The 16375-nt window shown below is 43.9% G+C and overlaps 2 long non-coding RNA genes across 2 annotated transcripts; both read right to left on the reverse strand.

Moving 5' to 3' along the window:
• Window positions 1-822: 822 nt before the first annotated feature.
• LOC135387211 (uncharacterized) lies at window positions 823-8132 on the reverse strand. Its single transcript, XR_010420942.1, has 4 exons — window positions 7215-8132; window positions 6223-6421; window positions 4852-5059; window positions 823-1448 (listed from the first exon to the last, which is right to left on the reverse strand). It is a non-coding gene; the product is annotated as an uncharacterized LOC135387211 (long non-coding RNA).
• A 7170-nt stretch (window positions 8133-15302) lies between these two features.
• LOC135387212 (uncharacterized) lies at window positions 15303-15962 on the reverse strand. Its single transcript, XR_010420943.1, has 3 exons — window positions 15864-15962; window positions 15668-15804; window positions 15303-15587 (listed from the first exon to the last, which is right to left on the reverse strand). It is a non-coding gene; the product is annotated as an uncharacterized LOC135387212 (long non-coding RNA).
• Window positions 15963-16375: the final 413 nt, after the last annotated feature.

Below are 16375 nucleotides of genomic sequence, written 5' to 3' on the forward strand. Positions count from 1 at the left end.
AGGGTAAATTGTCTTAGCAACCTGCTGATGCAAACACATCTTTAAATGATCACTGAGGATTCTGTCTGGTGAGAAGCCCATCACACACCTCTTGCAATGAAACTGTCCGCTAGGTTGAAATAATCCATTAAAATTTGTGATAAGCAGAAAATGAGAGTCGATTAGCAACAGATCCACATGTTTCTCACGCTCGTCATCGACAACCTTGATGGGGTACAGAGATTTGTCTTCCCTTTCGTAGGCGTACACATTGATACTGATACCATTATTTTTTTCGAATGCTTCAACCTCTTTTGGGAAAGCTACCGGGAATGTTTTCGGAAAAACATACTCAGAAATATATGGTCTGTATGAAGATGCCCTACGCCTGCGATAACCAGTTGCAGGATGCAGTGCAGCTATTACAGAGAAGGCAAAACACATGTTCTGCTCATCTTCATGCAAACCAAAGTCCACACACAACAGAGAACGAAACTTATGCTTCAATTCTTGCGGTAACTCAAACTGGGCACATCCAATCAGTTGAGGCATCAAACGTCCAATGTTCATGATACAGGCATGAATGCGAAAGAGAAAAAAACCTGAACCTTCTACTTCGAGGTTTTCCAAATTTTGTGCTATTTCAGCAGTCACTGAGTGATAGAAGGTTCTACATCTGCCTGTGACCATACTGTCACTACTTTGGAAGGCACGAAACTAATTTCGAGCTGTAACTCATCGTCTGGCGTGTGACGACCAAGTTCCACTTTAAGCAATACAAAATAGCGCAGTGGGAAACCAAAGTGTCGTAAGACATCATCAATGTACTGTCTGTACTCGTGAAAAAAGGTTGTAACATTATGTCCGCTAACGTCCCTGTCGTGTAAATGTAGCTCGAACCGATTAGTATAGTTTCGCAGTGTGCACAAAGTCTCACAAAAAGGAATGCAGGGGGCTTGAAGATTGTGAACATTTGCCAAGTGAATCTGAAGACCTAATGCTGTTGCATAATACTGCCGTTCGTGCTGGGAGCATAAGTGACACGTCACCATATCTCATCACTTTCTCTTCGAATTGGTGAAGATAATATCTGGCGAAATGACTTTTTTACCATCTTTGGTAAACCGTTCTTTCTTCTCCATTTTGAGATTTGGAAGCAGTCGCATTTCCTCTAGCTCTTCCTCCGACAATTTTTTGAAGCGTCCAGGTAGATACACTTTCACTGGCTTGTCGTTTTCCATGCGGAGCTCCACGTATACTGCCTCGCCATACATAGTGTCAATTTTCTGAATGTCCAGCACTTCGAACTTTTCGTTTTTGGGTATGTTGCTCATTTTCTGAATTTCACCGTCACCACATTTTTTCAGTTTATCCAACTTTTCCATGATGGATGACATAGCTTACTTGTGTTATGGAGGCTTCGCTGTTATGATGACAATTTGCTTTCTCCTCTTGCTGTATAGAATGAACTGAAAGAGAAGAATAGATTTGTAAACTCTTACATCTTCCACAGGAATATGTAACACACCTCCTCAGTCTGACGTTCTGAATGAAGAACCACTCTCTATGTCCGCTCTTATATAGCGATTGCATGCAGCTCTCTAACATGTGTGCACAGCCTTGAACGTCTACATCCTTGCAACGTTATACGTGAAGACATGTTTCAGCGTGTCCTATCTAACGTCATTGGTCTGGTAACTAACATACCTGCGTGCACAACCTTGAATGTCTACAACCTTGAACGTGTGTACTTCGACTTTGGGCAAGCTTAGAGCACAGACTTGTCTTTTCTTTTTGTTGTAACCTTCCATTATAGAATGCTCCTGGTCTGATAACTAACACGGCTGTGCGCAACCTTGAATGTCTACAACCTTGAATGTCTGTATTTCAGTTTAGCCAATCTGAGAGTGATGTACAGGCTCGTCTTTGCTGTAACCTTCCTTTATGTAATGTTGTGATTTCATAGCATGCTTCATTCGTTTGCAAAAGATGGCTGAGATTGGACCTCATAGGTTTACCACTCCGGTCTCAATGACCATATCAGGTCAAAGCCAGAGTGGAAAGACGACACTTGTTACACGTCTAATTAAACATAGAGCTGCTGTCTTCGACAAACTATTTGATCATATATTGTACATATACTTGTACAAACAACCAATCTTCGATAATTTTCCAGAGGTAACCTTCAGTCAGGATATTCCTACTAATCTTGATACTGTAAGAAATTCTTTAATTATATTTGATGATTGCTTAGCCGACAAACAAAGGCTCAAAGAAATCTGCAATTTTTATGTAGCTGGCTGTCACCACCTCAACTGTTCAGCTATTTTCATAACACAATATTTATTTATTAATGATCCTCTGTATAGATGCATTCAGTTTAACAGCAGTGCCTTAATTTTATGTCGTTCCGCCCGCACTGCGGACCAAATGCAAATACTTTCACGACAACTGTTTGGTCGAAAGAAAAGTGAACTGCCAAGTATATATAAAGATGCTTGCAAGAAACCATATTCATACCTTGTAATTGACCTATCCCAAAACTGTTCAGACCAATTTAGGGTGTGGACTAATATATTTCCAGACGACCAGCGACAAATAGTATATAAAACATGAAACGTGTCAAGAAGAATATTCATTTTCTTCAGTTGCTTGCTGATGCAAAGTTGCCGGAGCAACGTTATTTTCTCCTGGAACATGCTACGAGAGAGCAACTAACTGCTATTCGAGAGATTTGTATGAATCTTTGTAAAGGAAACATTAAGGTAGCTCCAAGAGTGAGAAATCAGTTGCAACCTTATGCAACACCTATCCGCTTTTTGGCAAAACGAGACACTACAGGAGTGAAGAAAGTTCGAAAGGTATTGCAACAATCTGGTGGTTTTCTACAGTTCCTTTTGCCACCTTTGCTGGGTCTCCTCTCGACTTTAGGTGGAAGGGCGATAGCAAAAGCAATCGGAGTGTAGTCGATGCAGAAATACGAGCTTGTGCCTTACCGGGAAACCCCCATCCCACAGATATTGAAGAAAGATGAACCAGACGATATCAAAGCAAAAGAGATAATCCAATATCTTCACTCCTTGCTACATCCCACTGTGAGTGAGAGCACACCTACACTGGGTTCAACAACAGCGAGAGAAGAAGAAACACAGACCGAGGAAAAAAGTAATACTGTCGTTGATTTCATGAGCAGTGGCTATAAAATCAGATCAGAAAACCTATTACGTCTTCTGGAACCAACGATCTCATGGGATAGGAAAACATTTCAGATAATTGTCGATGGTGAGCGAGTAGACAATACTAATATAATTGACCTCGTATACTATCTCGTGACGAAAGCAAGAAATGTTCAAAGACTACCCTATTTTGATCGGATTTTGCCGCTATTGGTAAAGCTAAACTTACCAGCACTTATTGTGCACCCATCTCGTCTTCAAAAACATACAGCAGAGAAAACTCTGGCCACTCCTTCACCTCATTCCGTAAGTGAAGCTTCCACACCTCGACGTGCGTCACCACCGCTCACACGAGCCGCGAAGCGCGCACGACAGCTCACATGGACACCGTACTGAACTCCGAGGAGAGAGGCTACTTCGAAGAAGAAAAAATACTGTCACACTTCCCTCCAAGACATCATAAAAAGGTATTAGCTATGCTTCAGCTGATGACAACGGTTCTGGCTTACGACGAGTACGGAAGAGTTATCTGTCACGGAAAGGTGGTGCCACACTCATCCATTGTTGAGCTTTTCAAGTACGAACTTCACAACAGGCAACCTCCCTGGATGAGAGGAGACGTTTTAGCTACAATCAACGCTTATCCATCACTCGATGCTCTTAGAGTTTGCAGTAGGAAGAAGTACTAATGGCAGCCTACTATGACCCGCAACATGTCGGCAGCTTTGGTGGAGTGCAGAGACTTGCTCGAGCCATTGGCGAAAAGAAGGACAAAGTCACTAAATTTCTGGAGACAAGTGATGTGTACAGTTTGCATAAGGAATACAAGCGACCCACGAAGTTTCGAAAAACCATTGCACTTGGACTTCGCGAACTATTCCAGGCTGACCTAAAGGATTTGCAAAGTCTAAAGAACCAGAACGATGGTTTTTGCTATTTGCTCTTTTGTATAGATGCTTTCTCTCAGCTTCTTGCCATTGTACCTATTCGTAATAAACGATCTCCCGAGGTTATTCGAGCTTTTAAACTTGCCTTTAAAAGAATTGGGACACCCAAGCTTTTGCACACAGATCGTGGAACAGAATTTACAAACAAGGTGGTACAACAGTTTCTGAAAGCAAGGGGGATCCGGCTCATCCACACAAATTCACCTATGAAGGCCTCAATCTGTGAGCGATCTCAGCGAACAATTGTGACCACACTGTACCGTATCTTCACATTCCAGGGTCACAAGCGATATGTGAACATTTTACCTCAAGTAGTGAAAGCTTACAACAATCGCGTACACAGATCGCTTTCTGCCAGACCAGTGGACGTAAAGAAAGAAAACGAGCACATTTTCCGAGAGAGACTGTACCCCAGCCCGGTTGGACCACCAAAAAAGCCGCGCTACAGTGTTGGAGACGTAGTGAGAATTGCAAAATACAGACATCAGCTAATAAAACGTTATTTAGGGTCATTTACGTCAGAACTCTTTGTGGTGAGAGCGATCAAGTTAGGGTATCCTAACACGTACTTATTACGTGATCTTAAAAATGAAGACATCATTGGTGGGTTTTATGAGAGTGAAATTGTACGAGTGAGAGAGGTTCCAAAAGTAGAGAAGATCATAAAACGACGAGTTAGAAATGGGAAGCTTCAGTACTTGGTTCAGTTCACTGGCAGTCTGGACAAGAAGTGGATCGCAGAAAATTACCTTGGTTTGTAATGACCAGTCAAGACAAGTCAGCCGCCGATGACACAACATGGCCTGAGGTTGATCCTCGGCTTGATGGCGCATGGTCGTCATCATCAGACGCAGATGAAGAGCAGCCTGTGCTAGGTGGAGATGTGTGTGGCAGATGGAGAAGAGGTTACACACACGAATTTCGGATGCAGCCTGTGTGTCGTCTCAAACACGTCTCCTACAAGGAGATATTGGAATGTGGGTTAACACAAGTAGGCAAAACTTCGCTCGTGGAAGCTTTTAAAATTGTGACGGATATGGTGTTGTTTCAAGCGTTGCCAGATCAACCTCCTGACAGGGTTACTTGAAAAACTGCAAAAACAATGTATGCCAGAGTTCACACCGCCTGTACGTTTGCCTCGGAATCACCTTTCGCCTTACTTGCTGAATGGTCACGTCACGTGGACGAAATTTTGACATATGCTGACGAGGTTGACGCTATGCATCTTGCTGCCGAGAGTCTGTTTCATGGAACAAGCCGAGTCTGAAGGTTGGCACTACTTAACAGGCTACATCAGCAAGCTAACACTTGACCTCTTCAAACATCGGCTGGTGCACAATGGAGCATAAAAAAATGATCACCGCTCGTGTATCAGGGAAATAAAAATGTACATTTGTACTAAGCCCTCTCATTTCATTGTGAGTGAACAGACATGGATAGATGTTTGTGTGTTCTCTTCTCCGTTGTGTGGCACACGTTTTTGCTTGTTGTGGTGATCACCGAGCTAACGAAGCTTCCATCCTCTTCCCTTCAGCTTCATCAGGGCAATTGCAGCAAAGAAGCTGAACTGGAAAGATATGTTTATGTACATTCGTGCCCTTCTGACTTGCTTGTGGTACGCATTTGGAGTGAAAACCGTAAACCGAAGCGTTCTGGTGTTACCCTAACACGAAATGAAACACGCCAGCTGCAAAAATGCTTAGAGACAGCCAATCTTACAAGGACCTATTACGATAACGAATGCTCAGATGTATGCTGTTTGTGCTTAGAACGTGAGTTAAAACTTCGCCGCTGTCCAAGCAACATTTACTCTCTTGGCAGAACAATTGGTCGACATCACTCTGGCTATGGAATCTCACTATCTAAAAGGGCAGTGATCTCACTGTCCTTGTATCTAAATAAAAAAAAAATGTAACTGTTTGCAAACGTTTTCACTTCCTGTGATGGACTAGGAAAGCATTCCTTAAATCACAAAGACCTGCATGTCGCCACTGAAAGCGGGAGGCATGAAACCTTGTCGTTCCTCATATTTGCATTTCCATAAATGACTTGCATGTTCATAGAAAAGCATTATATATATATATGTATTGCAAAAGAGGAGGGCAAATCCATGTACTTACCACAGTCTGTCTTTCCAGTCAAACACTCTCACGAAGAAAAAATCTTCATCTGGAATCCCGAGTGGATTAACTTGAAAAAAAAAAGTTTTCCACCTCTTCTCCATTGTATAGCACACATTTTTGCCTTGTTGTCAAGGAAGATCTCAAACTCTTCCCTTCAACCTCCTCGGAGTAGTTACAGCAAAAGAAGGAAGATGAACTGGAAAATACGTTTTATGTCAAACCAAAATCAAACGATAAAAAAAAAACACCGTTTCACTAAGTTTAAATGCAAAGAAACATGCAGTAGCAAGACTGAACATTTCCTAAAGTAGGCTTTCCCCCAATGCACGTAGGAGTTGGGCGAAGACTAGCTACATCTCACAAATGAAGGTAGACACATTCCTTTCTTTCTGACCTGTTTGCCATTGATGTGCAGGTGAAGTGTTCTGTTGTTACCCGAACATGAAATGAAAGAGAGAAGCTAAAAAAAGCTTAGAAGAAGTCGATCTTACAAGCCCAAAATGTGAGATGGCCCTTCAACCTCGTCGGAGTAGTTACAACAAAGACGATGAACTGGAAAATATGTTTTATGAAGAACCAAAGTCAAACAATTAAAAAAAAACACCGTTCCACTGAATTGAAATGCAAAGAAACAAGCAATCCAGCAAGACTGAGCATTTCCTAACGTTGACTTCCCGCAACGCACGTAGAAGTTAGGTGAAGCCGACTTGTAAATTAGCAATGTCCTCCAAAACATACAACGCAATGCAATGTCCTAAATAAAAAAATAATGTTGTACTGTTTGCAATCGTTTATTTTTCATTTCATCTACTGCGACGATCTAAGAAGGTGCACTTTAAAATCACAAAGATTTGCATGTCGGCAGTGGGAAGGAATGAACCTCTTTTCTTTTTTTCTTTCACGTACATGCATTCCATAAATGGCTGTGACCTTGCACGCTCACAGGGGAAGAACTTATAACAAGAGAAAAGAAAAAAGCATGTACTCACCTTAGTCTGCTTTTCCAGTCAAACACCCGCACGGAAAAACCTGAGCTGGAATGTCAAGTGAATCCACCTGAAAACAATCAAGTGGCATTCACTTGGCATTCCAGCTCAGTCCGGAAAGCGTTGCGGACGAACCGTCTTATATAGAAGTCGCTTCGTTTGCCTATGAGACTGCAGCGTCGACCGTCTCGCCCCAAAGACGTGATGAGGAAAGTGATATTATCGTTTATCCTTGAGAGGTAATTACGGCTTTACCCGGGCTGGCTCGCTCTGTTCAGAAATCAAAGCAGTCAGCATGGAGGTAGCTGTCATTAGTATACTGCGTCTTTTTTTCTTCTTCTTTTTCCTGCGGCGCAACATGTATCGCATAGTAATTATTTTTCCTGTCTTCGAGTTGCAAAGGCGACACCGGCTAGAGTAAAAAGGTACGACCTTTATCCAACGAGTTGTCTTATATGCAAATGCTTGCTATTGCAATAACATCGTGTATCTTCGAGCGTTTATTCGACTTGCTCGCGTGCTCATGCAAATCAGCAGAAGAGATATCACAGTCTGAGTGGAAACAGCGTGACCTTCAGCCATCCCGTCGTCTAATATGCAAAGCGTCGCTAACACAACAACATCTTAATGGAATACGGAAAAAGTGATCTTATCATTTCTCGAGAGTTAATCCGTGTCGTACACAAAAACGGATTAATGGGGAGAGGTAGCCTGGTCGACTGCAAGTCCAAGCATGTTTAATGAAATCTCTACAATGAATATCATGATGTTCCCCCATGATGCGTCGGATGTCGAATTTCGAAGCGGTAAGCCTTTTGTCGGTTACACGCCCTTAGCACCCTGTCCATAATCACTTCTCAATACTAGCTATGCCATATCCTTGCAATTCGCAACGATGTTGTGGCGGGGGCCGGTGCATTTTTCTTTTTTCGATCGGTTGTCGAAGGTCAGAGCTCTAGCTGTTTTTTTTTTTTTTTCGGTTACGCTCTTAGCGCTCTGAAGTTTAAGTATATACTGTCTCCTCGCACTTCGGAAGGAGTCGATTGGCTCATCAACCATTTCCATTAGGCAGACGATAGCGAGGTGTCCTACTTGTCGACTTTAAAACGTAATAAGAAAAAAAATATTTGAACAATGTTGTGCCATGTATGAATCGAGCTATCGTTTTATCCTTGCAGGGATCCAATAAACAAAATACAGAAGCCGACACTGAAGATTTTTGTTTAAGTTTAATTTGTACAAGCTTTCGCGTGGAGGTCCACGCTTCTCTGTATTTTGTTTATGAGATCTACAGGACTTGACTCCCCTCTTCGTATACGCTTTTGCAGGATCGAGTAAGAATTGTGCAACTATCCATAAAGAATTAATCTTCGTAATCTTATTATTATTTCGTTGTTTACTAAGATCCTTAGATGGATGAACGGTTATGGCACATTTCTGATTTCATAACTAAGCTAATTATTCATTGTTAACGTAGTTTGTTTAAAACAAGAGGTATATGGGAACTACACAATTAAGATGACATTCAGTGAGTGCATCCTACAGGCAAGCAAAGGGGTTGGTGCCCCCCCCCCCCACGTGGTCAGCCACAACTGGTCAGGTTTAAAATCTGCGAGAGGGTGGAGGTAAACTTATTAAGAAGTATAACGACAGCTTCGTGGGCTGGTTCAACCTTCGTGAGATGATGGGGTGCTGCTGTAGTGGGACTGGGGGGTAGTTCAGTCATAATTAAAATACGATCTTGCAACTGTGCTTTTTATGTAGTTCCTTCTAATCTACAGTAGGCATGGAACCTAATTATAATAAGAAGCGCGTGTTGCGCGTGCGAGGGACTTGCTGGAGGCTGGCTTACGATATGAGGGCTGGTGCCCATGTGGTTAATTCCTCAGATGACACAGTGAGGTCGGTATCACTCTGACGTGGTTTACTCCAACACAGTAGGGCGTGCACCTAATTATAATATTAAGAAAGGCATGTTGCAGGGATGGCTTACCAGATGGAGTCATGAAAGTGGGCTGGTGCCCACGTGGTTAATTCCTCAGATGATACAGTGAGGTCGGTATCTGTGGGCTGGCGCTCACGTGGTTTAGCCCTAATTAACATTCGCAAGAGCGGGATGGGGCGGGGACGGGGGCGGTCTTGTTTGTTGATGCTAAATACGATAGCTAGCGTATCTAGCAATTGTTTTGCTAGATAGGCACTGCTAGATACACTAGCTTTTCTGACTACTGAGTCTCATGTACACATGTGCGAACATCCACCACCTTGTGAGAACCTCAAGTTGTACATGGATGATGATGTTTTGTCACAGGTTGTTTACGTAGAAATAGAGGGAGACCAGTATGTATGCACACAACCCAACACTGTAGAAAAATATTAGTTCCACAAAAACGTGCCTTTGTTTTCCATTGTTATTCATAGCAGCTTCTGTTGGAGTTGGAGTTGGACGGACTAAAAATAATGCTTAACTGGGTATTTTAGTGAAAGTAGGGTTGTGCATATAGAAACAAATAATGAAATGCTCACAGAAATGTTGCTCATGAAATGCTCCTGGAAGTTTTCCCTATATTTTAACACACAAGACAAGGTCATACAAGGCGTTCATTACATCTCAAGTGCAGCACACTCAGTGATCAAGGGCACAAATTGAATGCCTCAAATCCAGTCTACATGTACTTATCACACTAGCTTTTCCACTTTGATATGATGAGGTCATGTACATTGTAGCGATATTTAAAAAATAATTACGCATTAGATGCTCAGTTGCGTTGAGTTTCCAGCCTCTGCATGCAGGGGCGGATCCAGACCCTCGATTTGGGGTGGGGGGCGGTTTCTTTGTCGGAGCACGTAGTGGGGAAGGGGGAAATACAATGTATAAACTAACGTTTTTTCGGGGTGATCGCCTTTCCCCCATCCATGTCGTTTGGCTGTATCTCAAAGTTTTATGACTATGGCAGTACTGAAAAGTCCTTGTGTCCAAACAAATTTCTGAATATATTTTTGTAAAAGACAAGAAACGACAAAGATGCTAACAACCAGAGCACATTTTCTGAACATTTTTGGAATTTATATTTTGCAGCATCTTTAAAAAGAATTTGGCTCATAAGAAACCTCATAGGACAAAGAAACTCACGCTGCGGCATAATGCGTTGTGTTAAACATGTGGCAAACATAAATCAAATATTTCTTTTCTTTTTATGCCTTATTTTTTCGCGATGTATGTTCTTGTGAAGAGCATCAAAATACTTTGATACCACAATGTGACACCAGAGCACTTTGATGTTTTTTGATGCTACATCAAGAAGTCCTGAAGTGACATGAGGACACATCAGAACTTTCTGATGCTGGTCCAGGGGGACTTGATGTGGCATCAAGAGACATCAGAAGGTTCTGGTGTGACATGAAAAAACATCACACCTTTCTGATGTTCGGTTTCAGGGACATCAAGGAATCCTGATGTTGTGACATGAGATCCTGATGTGACACCAGAAAATCATCACGATTTCTGATGTCACATCAGAAAACATCAGGTTTTTTTTATGTTCATTTTCAATAGGGAAGGGCGGCGGATTCCACATACCGTGTGGCATGGCATATAGCGACAATAACACATCGATTGCCGGAAGGCGTTAAAGGTAGTGGGCCGAAAAGGTGGTTCCCGATGCATTCAAACGGGTGCTGGGGTGGGGCTAGAGGTTGAAAAAGGCCTGTGGGGGGCGGAGAGGAAGGCTTCCGTCGCTGATATACGAGGCAGGCGTCGCGGTGAACATTACTATACATCCGAGGCCAAAAGTAGCGCTTGCGGACACGGTCATGTGTCTTCAAAAAGCCGAGATGACCAGCCGGCCGTCACGTCATCGTGGAGGGAACGTAGTATTTGTTGGCGAACGCTGGGAGGCGCGACCAGAAGAAGTCGTGCGCCGTCGGGAGAGTAATTGTGCCGATATAAGATACCGTCGGATAAGGTGAAATGTTTACTCTACCGGATAACTTTCCGGTTTGTGGCCGGACAGGTACCATCAGGGTGGCGTATTATAGGGGAAAATGTGCTATCCTTCAGCAGCTCCATCTGAAGGAAGGTGAGGTCGAAGGAGGTCAGAGGACAGCAAAGGAGGAGGGAAGGATCCGAGGGAGCGGACAGGTGACCGAGGAGTGGAGACACATGTTGCGGAAGGGGACAACGCGAAAGTGCGTCGGCTCACAGTGCAACCGGCCCGACTTGTACTTAACGGACACGACAAACTCTTGAAGTCGTAGTATCCAGCGGCCAAGGCAGCCAACAGGATCTTTGAGGGTGCCGAGCCAACAGAGGGCATGGTGATCGGTAATAACAGAGAACGGCCTGCCGTAAAGATACGGACGGAATTTCTGGATGGCCCAGATGACGGCAAGGCACTCCTTCTCAGTGGTGGTGTAGTCGCGTTCGTTCTTCGAAAGGGTACGACTCGCAACAGCGACAGGGTATTCCATGGGAGTGTCAGAGGAGCTCTCAGCCAGTACCGCCCCCATGCCAATCCCGCTGTCGTCCGTATGCAACTCCGTAGGTACGGAAGGGTCAAAATGCTGAAGGACTGGAGCAGAAGTGAGGAGGGATTTGAGGCGATGAAAAGCGGCAGCGCACGACGGGGTCCAAGAGTATTTGGCATCTTTCGTCAAAAGGATGGTTAGGGGCGCAGCAATATCTGCGAAGCCCCTTATTAATCGTCGAAAGTACGAACAGTGGCCAATGAAGCTGCGCAAATCTCAGGTGTTTGTTGGAGTGGGGAAGTAGTCCACTGCGCGTACCTTTTCGGGGTCGCGAGAGATGCTTTGAGCTGAAACGATGTGGCCCAAAACTTTAATCTGCCGGTAGCCAAAGTGGCACTTCTTGTGATTTAACTGAAGGCCAGCAGCAGCGAAGCAGTCGTAAACTGCATGAAGTCGCTCCAAATGTTGAGGAAAAGTCTTAGAGTACACGATGACATCATCCAAATAGCAAAGGCAAACATGCCACTGAAGGCCACAAAGAACAGTATCCATGAGGCACTCAAAAGTGGCAGGTGCGTTGGTGAGTACGAAGGGCGTCACTTTAAATTCATGTAATCCATCCTGTGTAGTGAATGCCGTTTTTTCTACAACATCGTCCGCCATAGGAAGTTGCCAGTACCCAGAGCGCAAGTCCAGACAAGAAAAGAAATTGGCATCACGGAGGGCATCCAGGGCATTATGAATCCGGGGAAAGGGGTAGACATCACGACGTGTGATCTTGTTCAGACGACGGTAATCAACGCAGAACCGTGTGCTGCCGTCCTTTTTCGTAACTAAGACAACAGGCGACGCCCAAGGGCTAGATGAGGGTTGAATAATGCCCCGAGAAAGCATCCCAGGCAGCACCCCAAGATTGGACCGATATTGAACCAATATTGGCAATATAGATTGCCAATATTGGCCCAATATGGCAACTGCAACATGGCTCAATATTGGTCCAATATTGGCACGACAGTTTTGCCAGTGTCATGCCAGTATTCCCAATCTTGGTCCAATATTGGCGAATCTGTTTTGCCGATATTGTGCCACTATACCCGATGTTGGTCCAATATTGGTTATCCGGTTTTGCCAGTCTTGTGCCGTTATACCAGTCCTTAATCCAATATTGGTAGCCCCATTTTTAACCTCGTTCTTGTTCTCTGAATTTGCCCCGCTGTGGGGTCATACTCTCATGGAGTACTTTTTAGTTGTTCAGTGAACAACAGACTCACACTTCTGTTAAACATGCACATGGGTTTATTTCACTTACTCTTACATCTCTTATGAAACTCTCAGCTGTGGGTCTTGATTATCATTCTGGGGGGAGACTGTGCCTGTTTGTTGATGCTCTGTACCCCACTTCTGACGGTCACCGTCTCTGTCCGCTGCCCCGGCCAAGAACTTCCCCAGCGCTTTCTCAGCATCTAGCTGCCCCTCGTTGGCTCGCTGCATGATTGCAGCTGGACAGAAATGTTAAGTCAGAGAGTTTCTAGTCAGGTACAAAAGCATGCACTTTATCGTATTTCCACATTACACTGCTATATCTAGAGTCTTAAGAAAGACAACTGTAAACAGCATTAGGATTACCTACCAATCACAACAGTGCAGGAATTGGATCCCCTGAATGCAGACGTGCTACCTGGCTTCCCATTCACACTGAATTCGGCCTGTAGCGATGGGCACAATACCCTGGATATAACAGCCCTGACTACGGCATGGAAAGCGGCCCCTCCCAAAACCACCAAGGTATTCTTTCTGAAGCAAATGCATTACAGACCATATAGGTTTTTCTCAACCAGCATGGCTTCCCCCTTGTTGTATACAGTAGTGATCATCTGACCTTTCGGCCGGTTCTGGCTACCATCGACTTCTACCGGATTTCACGCGTACCGCCGTTACCCGTTATTCAAAATAACTGAAGCTTCTTTTGGCTAAAATAAATATTTATTTGACACAAAGAACTGATTCAAAGATCTGATACCTGGTTGCACTGTGAATAGAAAGTTCACTGCGTTGTTGACACACTGTAATCAAGTTTAAACTTGAAGCAAAACGCACACACTGTTCATTTCTTAGTACCGAGGCAGTTTTATGAGTGCGTACCATTTGATGATGAGTATCTTCTTTCGGTGCTTGCAGAGCGGAAAGCGCTTGTGTGGCACGTAATCCTGTCTTTGTTGTCATCCCTCGAAATCCGACGCCGCCCGACCGTTCCAACACTCACTCTCCAACAGCTGCAACTCACGAAGCATTCCCGTTCCGGAGTTATAGACTGTTCGTGGGATAATAGTCGTGTCCAGGAACAGTACAACACGCGTAGAATCACATCGACGCATGAATAAACCAGCGAACAGATTTCTACAAACTGTTCCCAGTAAACCACAAATATCCTTTGGACATCCAGAGGATGGTTCAGCTGGGACGTTTAGTATGTCCAATGGATATCCAGATATATCCATATTACGTTGAAAAGACGTACTATAGATGATCGAATGCTTGTCCAAATCACGTTGCTGGTACGTTGCAGAGATATCCAAGCTGGATGTTTCTCCCCTCTAATGGACATACATCCGAAGCACACATGGATATCCATCGGACGTTCTATATGACCACCACTGTACACTGTACACACCATGCGTCATACAGGAAATATTTTTCATTTCACATGAACAGCAGCACAAATTTTCAACCTCTTGGTCGAAGCGAGGTAATAGTAATTCAACACAACACAGTTCTGAGTCACAATTTCTTTAATACGCTGGAGAACAAATACTTCCAATATAAATCTCACTGAAATTGTTGTAATTCAGTACACACCATTGTACATTGGTACTTTCAGTATTATAACATCACACGTGTTAAAATTTACAATCGCGACACAGTTGTCTGAAGTCGCATGTGAGTAGTTCCGCTACCCATGTTATCTTTGCTGTGGTTGAAAGTTATATAAAGCTAATATTAGTATTATACAGCGTCTACGCGCAGCACGGCATTTCAATAAGGATGAGATGCTGATAGGCTTCACCAGAGATGTCACAATTTACATAACTATGCAATGAACACAGAGTAAGGCAAATACCAAACGTACGCACTTTACCACGCTACCGCCGTCGCTCCAATTAACTCACTTGTCACTGAACACAAAATATCAGAAGATGGAAAAGGCTACTCGTCCGTCAGTGATGGAAACCGAACGTGCGTGAAGAACTACGCGTGGTGTTTGGAATAAAAAAAAAGAAGAAACAGAAGAAGGGAACATTAAATGAGCATTGATCAATTCGTCACACGGAGAGAGGCATTATTGTGTCAGTTAAGGGAGAACTACAACGACGACCGATTAAAAATATATTGTTTAATACTGCGTTTTTTCTTTTGTTATTTTTTTTTAAATCGACGTTACGCTCTGAACCCAGTGACGGATATGTGCCATCAGATCAACTGGCCACGGCCACTCGAAAGTAGCGAACGTTTCGAGGGGTTAAACGGACCACCTAATACACGACACACTCTCGAGAACCGCAAGCAAAAAATAAAAACATAAAAATGACTTAAAGGCTTCGTAAAACAAAAACTGCTCCAAGGACATCGAACTTGAAACACTAAATTTTATTGACGTGTACGTACCTTTAAATTGCATCCATACACAGTTCACTGATTCCAACACATGTACACATTGCACGGACACACAACCCATCCGATGCACCAGACACTGCAAAACTCAATCAAGGTCATCCTTGGTGACGAACACGATAATTCCTCAAACGAAATGGCCGACGAACAATAGTCCAAGCAAAAAGTTCCACCAGACACGCTTCGATGTAAGAAGCAGTTGCAATTTTGCTATGTGTGACCGTTGAGACAGCAAATAACCTGTAAAGAAACCGAAGTAAGTAGAAGGTTGGCAGTCTTCCAACGTGAATGCTGGAACACTAGACCGTTTTGTAACTCACTTTCTTGCAGTCGACGGTCGACACAGTCCCACGGTCACCTAGAATGAAACAATACAATTAGCCTCACTTGTAATGTACAACGTCGCTTCACCCATGTAGCCGATCTCGCCCGCCGCCATTTGTAATGCGTCCACCGTCTGCAACAGAACATACTATGATAGGCGTTGTACGATGCATCACAAATAGGTTGACCTACGCTTCTGGTACTTCACCGAACATTAGACCTATACTGAAAAGTGCGGGAGTCATCCGCCTCAACGGAGAGGTTGCAGCTCAGACAACGTCGGGAAGCCGAGCCGACAAAGCAAAGAATGCACTTTGGAAGAATACGCGATGCCATGTCACTCCTCATCGGCGGTGCGCGGAGGAACGTAGTTCGCTGCAACGAAACCACGTGTAATTAGCCGGTGCACGGATTCTTCAACAAGCATATGAGTCATGAGGCACACATATTATTCAGCAGACACAAAGCTGTTGGATGCCAATGTGACGGCTTTGTATACCTGCTCAAATTTGTCGATCGGGAGCCTTGTGCCTGTTATTTCAGAACTGTTACGGCTATTTCCAGACGGTTGCAGCTGTGTACCCGGCATTACTGTCTGAGGGAACTTTTCGAACCGGCACGTGTCCGTCACTGGACTTAGAGTTTGGGCGCTCGTTTTCGCACTGCCGATCAAACTAGAAACAACCTTTCCCATTCACCTTCTC

This window comes from Ornithodoros turicata, chromosome 3 (genome assembly GCF_037126465.1).
Source record: "Ornithodoros turicata isolate Travis chromosome 3, ASM3712646v1, whole genome shotgun sequence".
NCBI classification, from domain to species: domain Eukaryota; kingdom Metazoa; phylum Arthropoda; class Arachnida; order Ixodida; family Argasidae; genus Ornithodoros; species Ornithodoros turicata.